The 13,523-nt window shown below is 41.9% G+C and overlaps 1 long non-coding RNA gene across 1 annotated transcript; it reads right to left on the bottom strand.

Annotated features, from left to right (window-relative positions):
* Positions 1 to 4,063: 4,063 nt before the first annotated feature.
* Positions 4,064 to 6,272, bottom strand: LOC308574023. Its single transcript, XR_014002306.1, has 2 exons — positions 6,054 to 6,272; positions 4,064 to 4,314 (listed from the first exon to the last, which is right to left on the bottom strand). It is a non-coding gene; the product is annotated as an uncharacterized lncRNA (long non-coding RNA).
* Between the last annotated feature and the right edge of the window lie 7,251 nt (positions 6,273 to 13,523).

The raw sequence follows: 13,523 nt of genomic DNA, 5'->3' as shown, positions 1-13,523 counted from the left end.
CTTGAATTTCTTGGAGGAAGAGTGGCATATAAATTTCTTCTTCTTCTTCTTCTTCTTCTTCTTCTTCTTCTTCTTCTTCTTCTTCATCATCATCATCATCTTTGTCATCTTCATCTTCTTCATCTTCTTCTGGTGTTCTGGAAGGAACAACTGACATCACCAGTCCATTCCATGGTCCTGCAGTATAAAAGCTCTTCAAGATTAGCTTGTTTGATTACTCTTACCATGTTGCAGAAAACAGAAGGGACCATCCCAAACATGCTATTAAAAAGTCTTTAATGCAATCATCCAAGAATAACCCAACATATTTCAACCTAGCAAAACACCATATTGTCACTAGAGAAATGGATTTGCTTATGTTTTTTGCAGACATAATATGGGTGCAGGGGAGAGGGGAAGTTTCACACATCTTCACCTTTATTTGTTATTCTCTTTTCAGTAAGTACAATGAGTTTATCCCAACACCAGTTAACAATAGAAGTAAACCCCAAGAAACTATTTGTATTTTTCACACATCTCTTCTCACCCCAATCCATACTGTGTCTTCCAGGGCTGACAATCAGCAGTCCCTGGATATCCAGACTGCAAGGACAAATAGACTTAATTGATGAATGAGTCTCTGCTTTGCTGATATGACCTCCCATCTATCAGGCAGGTGATCACACAGCAGGCAAAGCCAAAGGACTAATATTCACCATTGCTCATGTGTGTGTGTGTGATAGCTCATCTGATAATTCTCAGTTGCTCTTTGCAATGCTTCCAAAAGTTCCCCTCAAACCAAAATGCTTCCCAGATTTTGGATTTCCAAGTTATGGTCCTGTATTGGAAATGAAGCTAATAATAACATAAGAAGAGACCTACTGGATTCAGCCAGTGATCCATCTAGTGAACATGCTGTTCTCACAATAGCTAACCAGATGCCTATGGGAAGCCTGCAAGCAGGACATGAGTGCAACAGTGTACTCCCAACTTGTGATTCCCAGCAACTGGTATTCAGAGACATACTGCCCCTGACAGTAGGGGCAGAACATAGTCATCATGGCTAGTAGACACTGACAGCCTTATGTTAATGATGCACACATGCACACGTGTGCACATACGCACACACACTTGCCACAGAGGTCCACTAACCCAGAAATAGTACCTCGGGTTAAGAACTTTGCTTCAGGATGAGAACAGAAATCGCGCAGTGGCGGTGCGGCGGCAGCAGGAGGCCCCATTAGCTAAAGTGGTGCTTCAGGTTAAGAACAGTTTTAGGTTAAGAACGGACCTCCAGAACGAATTAAGTTCTTAACCCGAGGTACCACTGTATACAGGAATGCCCATGTTCAGCATTAAAACATCACCCAAAATAGCACTTTTCTTGGCCTTAGCCTGATTGGGGGTGGGGGTGGGAGGTGGGTAGGAAAGACAATGGAGACTCTGGGCCGAAGCTGACGGAAGTCAGAGTCTGGAACTGGGGTGCCAACCTGAATAAAATATATTTTGGGGGGAGGAGGTAAACCCCACCCCACATAATCGATCCCATGACGCAGCACATGCATACCATTTGAATGGCAGTGCCCATTACCTTTTGGGAGAGGCAGCCCCCTCAAATATTTTATTGTTATGGCCAAAGGGACTGGGTTGGCTAGGTTGTTATGGGTTGGCTCCTATGGAACCATGTAAATCTTCTCTTCCCAGAACTAGCAATGTTTGCTAGGTTTTGTGACTCTCACCTTTCTGCCCTAAAGTGAGCAGTGTAAGTGCCATTTCGTCCCCATTTTCAGGGTACACTACAGCTGCTGCTGGGAAGACTGTGGTCTTTGGGTTCACAGCCTTTATCTATCAGATGAGTTTATGGTCCATGTGTGTGTGTTTTATTCACTCTGTTCCATTCTCTCTCTCTCACTCTCATTTGAAAAATACCAAATATCAATTTGTTTCCACCTTGTATATTTTGGGAGTTCAAGAACTGCTCAGTATGCTGCTGACCTTTTTAGTATTCCATATTTTGATTATCCACCCATTTCCCTCTTTCCTGCAGGCACTTTGGGTCTATGAACACAGTAAACAGGCAGGATATGCTCAACCTAATAAATAGGTTGTAACAGTGCAACAGAACTATAACCATAATTTACAATATATGATGCATCCAAATGTTTCAGCTCTCAGTTTTTGTTACCAACTTGCCAAATGGGAAGAAAGCTGAGAGAGTATAGATCAGACAGTGTCAGTATTGGGCAAAGGCGGGGACAAAGGGAGGGAGAATTTTCACTAGGACTGATTTATTGTAAGGAGGTACTTGGAGAAATGAAATGTAAGTGCATAGCTGCATATTCGCATCACAGGTCTTGCCAAATAGATTTTGCTGCCTAAGACAGACAATATGGTTCCCCTCACAACTCCATATACAGAAGCTAAGTGGGCTGGTAGTTTGACTCTTATTTCAGCTGTGGTGATGGGATGACATTCTCCACCACACCTGAGGCAGCAGCTTTTATGGAGCGGGGGGCAGAAGAGGCCATGTGGCAACAAAGATGAATGGTAGGGGATTCAAGATAAATAGGTAAGGGTTGCTCCTGCTGCTTCTGAGCATCTGTGCCAAGACAGTTATCTTACTCTGCCTTAATGAGTTTCAGTTGTATGTTTTGATTGGCTGGTTCCACGTGTGCCCATGTTTTGCATGCTACACTTCTTCCCCTTGAAATGTGATGGATTGTTGAAAGATTTCAGATCCACATTTTAAAACTGTTGGGTTTGTTGGTCAAATAGCTACTAAAAACTTAAAGTAAAATAATTTCACATGGAATGGTTATAGTTCCAAGGCTACAGGAATCAACATCTGAGCATGTACAAAGATGGTGGTGGTGATTTATACTTAGTCATGCTGAATGTTTGTGCGCACAAGCTACAAATTAACTTGTAATCAAACTGAATTTAAATTATGAGAATATTACAGTTCACTTGAGAGAAATTCAGGCTCAGCGCACATCAGATTCAACCTCCAAACTCACCAAGTAGGAGATTTGATGACAGGAAGCACTTTGTGACTTAAGAGTTAACGTGAGTTAATTCTGTTAGTGTTAAAATCAACCAGCCAAGAAGGGGCTAGTTCTACATTTTGTGTAATACATTTTAATTACATTTTTATTCCATCTGGAGGACATATTTTTCATGTCTTTTATTAAGACTCAAAACAACCCAGTGGGCTAGGTTAACAGATAGTCACTTCTAGCTACTAGCCAGCCATAAAGGCTTCTAGCAATGATGGCTATGCTCTGCCTTCACAGTTTGAGTCAGTAATGTTTCTGAATGCCAGTTGCTGGAAAGCACACGAGGGAAGAGTGTTCTTGTTCTTAAATCCTGCTTGTAAGTTTACCACTGGCGTCCATTTGGCTACTATGAGAGCAGGATGCTGGACTAAATGGGACATTACCCTGAGCCAGCAAGCTCTGCTTGTATTCTAATGGCCATCACAAAACCACCCAGAAATCTTTGAGGCTGAAGCAAGGATTGCTTTGTACATCTTTGAAGCCTGGGTTCAGTGGTTGCATTCAGTGCTAGTTCTACTCAGAGCAGACACATTGAAATCAATGGACATGACTAATTTAGGTACATTAATTTCAATGGATCTACTCCAAGTAGAACTTAGTTGGATACAACAACATCACTCTAATCACTACACAACACCAGCGCAGTAATGAATGAAACACCTGCAAGACTAGACGAAATCATCAACACAAGAGATGCAGCAATGTCTTACAGTGGCTTACACTGGGGATGATGTGGGCTTGTTATTCTAAGCAGGTTGCCTTATTTCATTTCATTTTATTGTTAGAATAATCTAGTGTACCAGAAAAGCTCAAAGGCACTTTCTACATATTCATCCTTTAAAGATCAGCTTTATCTCTTCCCTTTGCCTCTGGTTAATTCTTTTCTGTCTTCACAAAAGGATGCCTTATTGCACCTGCAGCATCATATTTGCAGTCAACAACACAAACAGCTCTTTTACTTGTAAAATTCATTTACCGCCATCCCCGTCTTTGTTTGCATCTGTGCAATTATCTCCCCTGCCCCGACACATAGATACATTTTTATTTTATTTTTTGGTCATCAAATGCTCAGACTGGTAAAAGCGTGCCAAAGTATTCTTTAATCCAGGAGAAACAAAGCAGGCACCCCTTCCTGTGGTGCTGAATGGGTGGCTCTGGAGTCATCCATGTCAGTAAAGTATAAAAGCTGCAGGGGGGTGGAATCTTCTTTGTAGGAATATTTCATCCAATCATTACCCAAAGGCTGTGGCTTTTGTAGAACTAAATCTCTGTGGGGTCTCTAAAGTAGAAACAAAAATCTTTGTGTGACTAAAGGCTAAAACAAAACTGCACACTTCCAACTGAATCAACAGTGAAGCTACCTTTATCCCCCCCCTTTATGTTAGTAACAGACATGGGATGTCATGTGGGAACTATTGTCTTAGATTTTCCTTGGCAGTGAGTGTCAAGTCTTGACATGATTTGACCTTAAAGACAATGCTCTTTAGCATTTTCATACCCACCTTTAACCCAAATCTGCACTATGGGACCCCTTTAAAATGAGTGCTATATACTGCTATGAACTTCTTGTTTCACTAGGTTTTGTTTCATTTGGTTTGAAGTGCATTGCATATTATATCAGCAACAGTAGCAGCAGCAGCAGCAGCAGCAGGGGTGTGCAATAAGAACAGCAAAAACAAAAACACAAAAGAGCAGATACATTTAAAATAAAACCAAACAAAAACAGTGTGAAGTAGACATTCATGAAAAACCAACACATTATACTTGACTTGGCAGCTAATTGGCAGCTGATGCAGTGCCTTTAACATTGGTCTCATGTGTCCATTGTAGGAAACCTCACATAGCAACCTAGCCACTGCATTCTGTGCCTGCTGCAGCTTGCAAGCCAAATATAAGGGTATCACCACATAATGTGTACTGCAATAATACAGTCTTGATGCTATCAGCACATGGATCCCAGTTGCTAGGCTATCCCTGTTAGTCATTGCTGGAAGGCCATCCAAAGTTGATAATTGGTGCTCCTTGTCATTATGGTTGTCTAGCGCTTCAGTGATAGAGATAGATTCACAATCACCTCAATACTATGTACCTATCCCTTCAGAGGGAGTGCAATCTAAGACAGGTTAATCTAAAACAGGTTAATCCATAGCCCCCAGATTTAGGAACAACTTACTCAACATGCATTCACCTTATCAGGATTCAACATCAGTTGTGTTGTCTGCCTCTGTGGTCTCCAGCTCAGTAATACTAGTAGAACCCATCCTCTCTGATGGAGCTGGTGACTGTTAAGAGTAAATTAAGCCACTTAAACAAGGAGGCATATTTTAAAAATAATGAGCTATTAAAAATGAGGCTTCTCTCATTGAAGGCAGAACTGGCAACTCATACAAAAGTGCAGCTCCTATTTAAAGCTTGTCCGGCAGGAAGGTAAATGGCGTTTCCGTGCACTGCTCTGGTTCACCAGAAACAGCTTAGTCATGTTGGCCACATGGCACGGAAACTGTTCACCGGCTTCCTTGGCCAGTAATGCGAGATGAGTGCCCCAACCCCAGAGTCGTCTGCAACTGGGCCTAATGGTCAGAGGTCCCTTTACCTTTACTTGATGTTTATTGGTGCTGAAATAATGTTTGAGGTCTGCTCTTGGCATACCCAGTCTAAGCCCTGCATGGAACTCTCCAAGGTGCTGGATGCATTTCCTTAGGTAAAGGTAAAGGGACCCCTGACCATTAGGTCCAGTCATGACCGACTCTGGGGTTGCACCGCTCATCTCGCTTTATTGGCCGAGGGAGCTGGCGTACAGCTTCCAGGTCATGTGGCCAGCATGACTAAGTTGCTTCTGGCGAACCAGAGCAGCGCACGGAAACACCGTTTACCTTCCTGCCGGAGCGGTACCTATTTAGCTACTTGCACTTTGACGTGCTTTCAAACTGCTAGGTTGGCTAGAGCAGGGACCAAGCAACTGGAGCCCCATCTAAGCCCTGCATGGAACTGTCCAGGGTGCTGGATGCATTTCCTTACCAGAATGCTAAACCTTGCCCTCCTTCGCTTTGAATCTCTCTGATTGTCATATCTGTCAAATTGCTGCAGCTGTTGTTTAGAACCAAACAACCTGTGGCTCATGCTCACAGTGGTGAACCACAGTTTTCCATCACATCTGAATCCAACCACTGTTATTTAATTCCATTGTGTTTTCAGATGGGACCAATCACCCACTAAGGTGTTAAGGGTGAACTCTAACTCTATGACAACTCTTCTAGAATCCGTAGCTTGGGATTCCAAATAAATGGCAGTATTCCATCAATGCATTGATGGAAATGAGTTATTTTATCTCCCAAATTATTGTTGGCTGTTACCCTGTTTGATTAAATGCTTAGTTAGGTTCATTTATCCAAATAAAGTAATTGCTTACCATTTTTCCAATCATGTATTTGGTTCCCTTGAGGCTCAGACTAACATCTACTCCACATTAAGAGTGTTGCTGCAGTCTGATGGCCTCCCAGTGGACCTTAGTACTCTGATTATTTTTTAATGAGAAAATCAGCAAAATGACAATCACCAAACAAATATAAGTAATGCTAGTAATACACATAAATGTCATAACTGTTTCTCGAAGTTTCTGTAGAGCTATCAGAAGTCTGCAGGAGCATCAGAGTGACACTTGCACCATAAATCTGATTGCAAATAATGCTTATCTGAAGAGCCTTTACTCTATGGGTAACAATCTCTTTCTTAAACCTAAGATTTTCCTTAGTATATTACAAACAACAGCTCATACAGTGAAAGCTTATATTTAGTTGATCTTAAAGGTGCCACTGGAATTATTAAAAAAGATTTTTTCATCTTTCATCTTGTTATTTATTATGACTGAGATTTCCCTGTAACAAATGTGCTGAGATGCCACAGAGGCAAGGCCACCCTGCAGTGCTTCTCCATTACTTGTAGCTGCCACCACCCGCTACCAATTCACCCAAGATTTGGGCAATACTGTGGCAAAATATTCCTGCAAAGTCCAAGTACAGTGCATCTTACATGGCCTGAGGTGGTGGCTCTCCTACTGGTCCCGCCTTGGCATACAGGTGAGGTGAAACACATCATGGGAGTGGGATCAGTGTGGCCCTTCAGATGTTGCTGGACTACAACTCCCATCGTCCCTGACCATTGGCCATGTTTCATGGGCTTTCTGAGAAATGGACTTAGAAAGCCTTCTTATATATCATCCATCCTGCACACTGCAGTTGACAGGATGTGCTTGTGTGCTTGTTGCCTCACTGGTAGACTTGGTCCACAAGTCAGTGGTGTGTTTGCAAATTTAAGCTGAATTCAGACAACACTGTATTCAATTTCCCAATATTTCTTTATCTGTTAATTTTTTCATTTTAAGTGATTTTTCACACAATTTAAACACTACTTATGGAAATCTAGCAGAATCTAGTGAAAATTTAGTGCTCATTTCCATGTAAATTGCTTCCAGATAAATCCATTTCCAACCCTGTTAACCCAGAAAATCATGGGAGTATTGTGCTGTAATTGCACCACAGTTTTAGATAATAGAAAAATAAAAATCAGGTGTGCTTGAAGCACCAATAGTTCTGTGTGATCATTGTGCTTGACCCAGATCTCACTCACTTATTCGTGTGTGTTTTGTTTTTGGAAAGGTGGGGACACTGAGTTTCCAAGTTGCTCTTAGCCGTGGCTTGGGAAAATCTCTCCATTTTTTATTTTCAAATCTTCAGTTCAGCTGTCCACATGCCCACATCAGCTTGATTAAAAAAAGCTTTTCTGAAACTATATCAACATTTTGGTGTGAATTTCTCCAAATATACTTGTTTTTGCATGCAATATTTGCATGCAATATGCACTGTTATGCACACCTAGTATATGCATTTTTGTACACTTTATTTGACAGGGAAAAAATAGATCGCAAAATTCAGAGAAGTGTGAATTTCAAAGGATGGCTGTGTTTCAGTTTGCTTATTGCTTCAGAAAGTGCAAATTACGTAGGTTTGCTTTTAAAAGCAAACTGAATTGAATTTATTCCCCATCCTTAGCTTGACTGTTGACTTAAATGCTGGGTCTCTCCCTGCCTCCCTTCCTGCCTGCCTACTCTCCTTCAGAGACCGGGAAGACCATTCACCTCCTCGCTGCAGGAGACAATAGGGATCATTATTTTCACAATTCATCACTGCTAGCCACAATTGCTGTCATTGCTGCATTAGAGACATCCTCTTGTATTAATTTTGACTGATTTACTATTTGTTTGAAGAGATACCTCACAGGCTGAGAAAACATTATCCTTTCAGCTTAGGGAGAAATACGTTTATCAGCATTTTGGGGAGAATGCAGCTTTTTCATGTTTAAAAGAGGTGTGCTTTCTCTGTTATTTATCATCCTGCTGACTGCTATGCTGCATATGAAACAATCTAAGACCCACATACATTCTCTACATCCAAGGGAAATTTGCTCCTGGACAAAGACAATTCAAAATTTCCTCCATTATATTTTTTATATTTATGACAATGGTTCCTATTCCTTGAAAGCATAACCCATTGTCAGTAATATACAATAAGGAATATTATACAGCGACAGCACATAATTCAGCTAGAAATTAACTTTCCAGATCCTCTGAGTGTGAAGCACCATTTGCTTCACCAAGTGAATAGCTCTGAGATTTGAAATTTATTTCTCCATGCCCCTTCTCCACTCTAATTTTCACTCTGCAAAGAAATGGGATTGCTTAAAAAGAAGAAATGACTAAATGCACTTCAAACTAATTGTTTAGGAGATTAGGGTGTACCATCCCTCAGGTGCTGGACAGAAGCCAAGCAAGATGGAAAGCTTACTATGAATACCCTTGTCCCATAGAGCTGAACACTGTTCACCATGCATTATCGTCACACACTATTTAACTTGGAGTTTTTTGCCTGTAGCAGATCCCCAGCATTGTCTAAAACCTGAGTGGGAAACCTGTGACCCTTCTGGTGTTGCTAGATTACAATTCTCATCCTATCTAGGGCCGTGCTGGCTCAAGCTGATGGGAGTGGAAATCCCACTTCTTCTTGAGGGCTACAGGTTCCCACTCCTGAGCTAATGGTAACCAGGTTTCCTCTAGCTAGGCAGGTGTGAGGGCACATTCACACCATACCTCTAAATCACTATAACACCACTTTAAATAAGCATGGCTTCCTCCAAAGAATTGTGGGAGCTGTAGTTTCTAAAGGGTGCTGAGAGTTGTTAGGAAACCCTCCTCTCCCCTCACAGAGCTATGATTCCAAGAGTTCGTTATGAAAAGGTATTAATTCTTAAACTAACCTGAAATTGTAGCTCTGGGAGCAGAATAGGGGGTCTTTTAACAACAGCTCCCATGATTCTTTTAGGGAAGCCATGACTGTTTAAAGATGTATCATAGTACTTGAATTGTATGGTGTAAAGGTGGTGTAAGTTTGTCAAACCTGGATCATAACCAGATGAAACCACCTGGGAACTAGTGATGTATTGATGTCTACTTCTATCAAGTTCAGCTGGGCATTAATGCCCGTAGGTTAAAATCCTATACACACAGTGCACCTGTTCCATGCCTACTCTGAAGTATTTAATTCAGTGGGGCTTACTCTTAGGCAAGAGGGGTTAGGATTGCATCCTTCTCTGAGAGGAAGTCCCATTGAACACTATGGAGCTATACTTCTGTATAGGAATGCAGGGTTAGTCTTGACGAAGCTGTCATTGACAGATGTAAACTATGTAACCAGATCACCCAAATAAACAAATTACATTGGATATCTCTGTTCTTATATTTGCTTAATGCTAACATATTATGATTGCTGTACCACATTCAGATCTAACCCTCTATTATCCCCGAGAATTTTGCCACTGGAAAGTGTGGGGTGATACTGACTTTCCAAATTAATCTCAGGCATGAGTTGTAGTAGAAACTAATTATTTGGGGCTATATGTTAGCTAGGGCTATGCACAGATACTGCCACCATAATCCACTCCATGGCCCTGAACTGCAATCAGGCCAGTTTGCCTTTTGCCCTCTGGATTCATCTCTCAAACAATATGGGAGTTGGGGCTAAGGATTTTTAAAAGATTTACAAACCCTTAAAATGTGGGGGTGCATGGCACCATGTAGAATCAGAGCCTCCTGCTTAAAAGCTGCTAAGTGAGGATCCAGTCCTGCATAGTGCTGTTTCACAAGCTGCTTTCCTGGAGGAAAACCACTTGAGAAGCACCACTCACACCACACAGGGTGAGCATTTATGCTGTGGGATGGGACATTAGGTAGAAAGGACAGCCATGGTGTTGGACCTACTTTCTGCCAGGAAGACGCAGACAGCAGTCAGGTAGGACTCAGGCTTTTTCATGACCTGTCTTGCCTCTCCTTCCTGTTGCAGTCAAAGATCCCTCTGGGCCAACCCACCCCAACTTGCAGCAATCCTTTGCTGCTTGTACCCCATACATCCTAATGATAGCTGTGTGCATTGGCCACATGATTTGACTTATACCCTTATACCTGTAGCTAAGGGTCTGTCTTGCACCCCAGTCTGCCTTGGAGTCACTCTGTGTTTTCCCATTTGAATCATTATTTGGGACTGAATTAGATCTGTTAAAAGGGAAGCTCTGTGCCCACCCACCATTTACTATCATTGTGAATCAAAAAATGTCTATAACAATGCTTCCCTTTCCCCAGAAATGGATGAAATTTGCATCCCTCCCAAGTGGATTAACCTCAACCCAAATGTAAGAAGATGCACCCAAAGTTTGAGGTGTGTGTTGTTTTTGTTTTGCACATTTATTTTTTATTTAACAAGGGACAATTTTTTTCTGCCAGAAGTGGATGCCATTTCCAGGTATGGCCACCCCTTCTGAGGGAGTGAAGCCTGCCAAATTTCAGAATGATATCTACATTGGTTCTTCCACAAGGACAAACTTTACCATTTTAGAGTGCATATACGAGGAAATCTTGAGGATGCAAAAAATAGCTTGGAACACCGGAAAGTCTGGAGTAAGTGAAATGTCAAACCCCCACCCCACCCCAACCCCGACAGCTTCCTCATGACAAAAACTGTGATTGCAAAAAGGCTCCATTGTTACACATATTTATGCTCTTTTAGCATGAAAACTAGGTTGTAAGCTTACTTGGAGTTGAGGCATTCAAGTGCAATAATGCCCAATAGTGCAACTGTGTGGTAATCAACTAACTTTTACTCAGGGTAGATCCCTTGAAATTAGGTCCATTAACTTCAATAAATCTACTCTGAATAAAACTTAGTTGAATATCACCCATAGTCTCGAGGATTTTGGTCATGTGGGAGATGGTTTCCTTAATGCCTTCGAAATTTTGCCTCATCCATTCTCATGTTTAGTGCTTACAGAGTAGTATCTCATAACATGGCACACACAGACAGCAATATTTCATTCCAAAGTCTGCACTTGTTATTACTTTAGTTTAGCATTGGAAAATAGACACAGGGAGAGAAAGTAGCTTTTCCTGAAGCAAATGGTGAACTGACTGATGAACCTGTGTATGTCCACTACCTCATGCTGGTTCTGAGTATGTAGTGCACTTTTGACAACCGCTAATGGTTAGATGTCGGTGTGCCTTAATTTGCCCCAAGCTGCAAATGTCAAGAAGCACCTGAGATTGTAGGCATGTGTAGCAGTCTAGTTTTATTTTTTATTTTAATCTCCTAGATATTTAGAAGCATTTATAGAAGATGCCACCCACTGATAGTTTTTCTTCAGGAGTATCTAGATCTCCAGTTATTATGAGATATGAAAAGAAAGGAACTATAAGAAAACCACATAAAATACAGTCCTTCCTTCTGCCTTCCCTCCCCTGTTCAAAACCTGCATTGATCCCTTTATGCTACTCTTGTCCCTGCAGAAATAATGGACGAGGAACAGGAATGCATTTTATCAGGGCTGGCTAACCCTTTTCAGACTGAAGATGACATTTAATGGGTATGCTTCCATGAAGGGGGGTGTCACAGTGGATGTAGTAGTAGATGTGACAGTAGATCATGTTCCAGTCACACAAAAGTGTGAGGTTTCTGTGCACTTGGCCCCCTCTATCCAGGTACCCAACAGACATTGGTTCCTGGATATAAATTGCATTCACCTTGCCTCATCCTTCTATAATGTTAACATGGATGGCTATTGCCAAACAGTGGTTGTCCACTTGGTGTTACCCGGTCTCGGTATCTCCTCCATGCCAAAGTGTCAGTGGAGGGCATTCTCAACACTGATGGTTTTACAGCTCTTGACTGGCCAAATATTTCTATACTACTTCCCAAACATTGAGTGCATGAGGCTAATTTCTAAGCAGAGCAGATTGTTTATCGTCTTTTCTTACTCTTTCCTTATCTACATGTTATTATTGTTCTGGCTTTTTAAAAAAACCACACACACACACACACACACACACACACACACACACACTTTTAAGACTATAATACTGTTTTCAGTATGAGTTGAGAAAAGACACCCTGAAGAAGAAAAAAGTCTTTCTAATCTCATCAGAACATTTCTGCCCTGTCCTTACACTTCTTGTAGGGGGTTGTTGTTGTTCTTTCCTCTCCCAGTCTTCTCTTTTTTGTGCCTGACTGCCTGAGCATGCCTCTGGCATGTGTCTCCAATAATTCATTATTGTCTAAATATAAAGCCAAGTACCAGTGAAGGGAGGAAGGTCTTATGGGGCTTTAAGTCACACAGCGTTTTGAACAATATGTTGGTCTTAGAAGCAAGCTGTTGGTTGCTGAAAATAGTTTTGCTGTGCTGCTGGGTATTTGTGTCAAAAGGCATGGTGCTCTTGGTAGCAGATGCCATTTTCAGAGTGGCTGTCAGCTAGCACAGGCAGCCCAAAGGTTATGGGAAGCTGCTGTACACGACGTCAGGACACAAGTTCAGGGTTCTCCGACTGAGAGTGGTAGAGGTTCCTTACTAGTCCTGAGATCTGACACCCTTTATAACGAAAGATGCCAGACTTTGAACCTAGGATGCTCTTCTTAGGGAGAAGCAGATTCCTTCTGATCCACTCCATTGCCATCACACCCTTAAGGAAGACTCAGGACGCAACAATTCTTCCTCCTTACCCTGAGCACCTTGGATATATGAATTTGACATGCACACTGTGACCACACTGGCTCAGCACATGCCAAGCTAGAGGGCACCCCTCATGACATTCCCCAGTAAAGCAGGGCTGTGTGACAAAGAGTGACCTTGAATCCAATATTGACTCATTTGATTGCCCTGCAACTCATACTCTTTCCTGCCCAGACTAATGGCCAATTAAATAAATCAAAAGTATGCCATTCCAACACATGCAGCAGGCAAAATGGAGGATCCTGTAGCCAATTGTGGAACTCCCCCCAAAATTCTACTGGGCCCCCAAGCAGGCAACTAGCTAAGTCCACCCTGTATAGGGAGGAAGGGAGCAGACTGAGCTGATTTGGGGGAGGCTTAAATAGTAATCTCTCCTTCCCACTCTGA

The sequence above is a fragment of the Podarcis bocagei genome (assembly GCF_964188305.1).
Source record: "Podarcis bocagei genome assembly, chromosome: 15".
Taxonomy (NCBI): Eukaryota; Metazoa; Chordata; class Lepidosauria; order Squamata; family Lacertidae; genus Podarcis; species Podarcis bocagei.
Note: the sequence above shows the minus strand (reverse complement) of the source record. Positions and strands in the feature narration are given on the sequence as shown.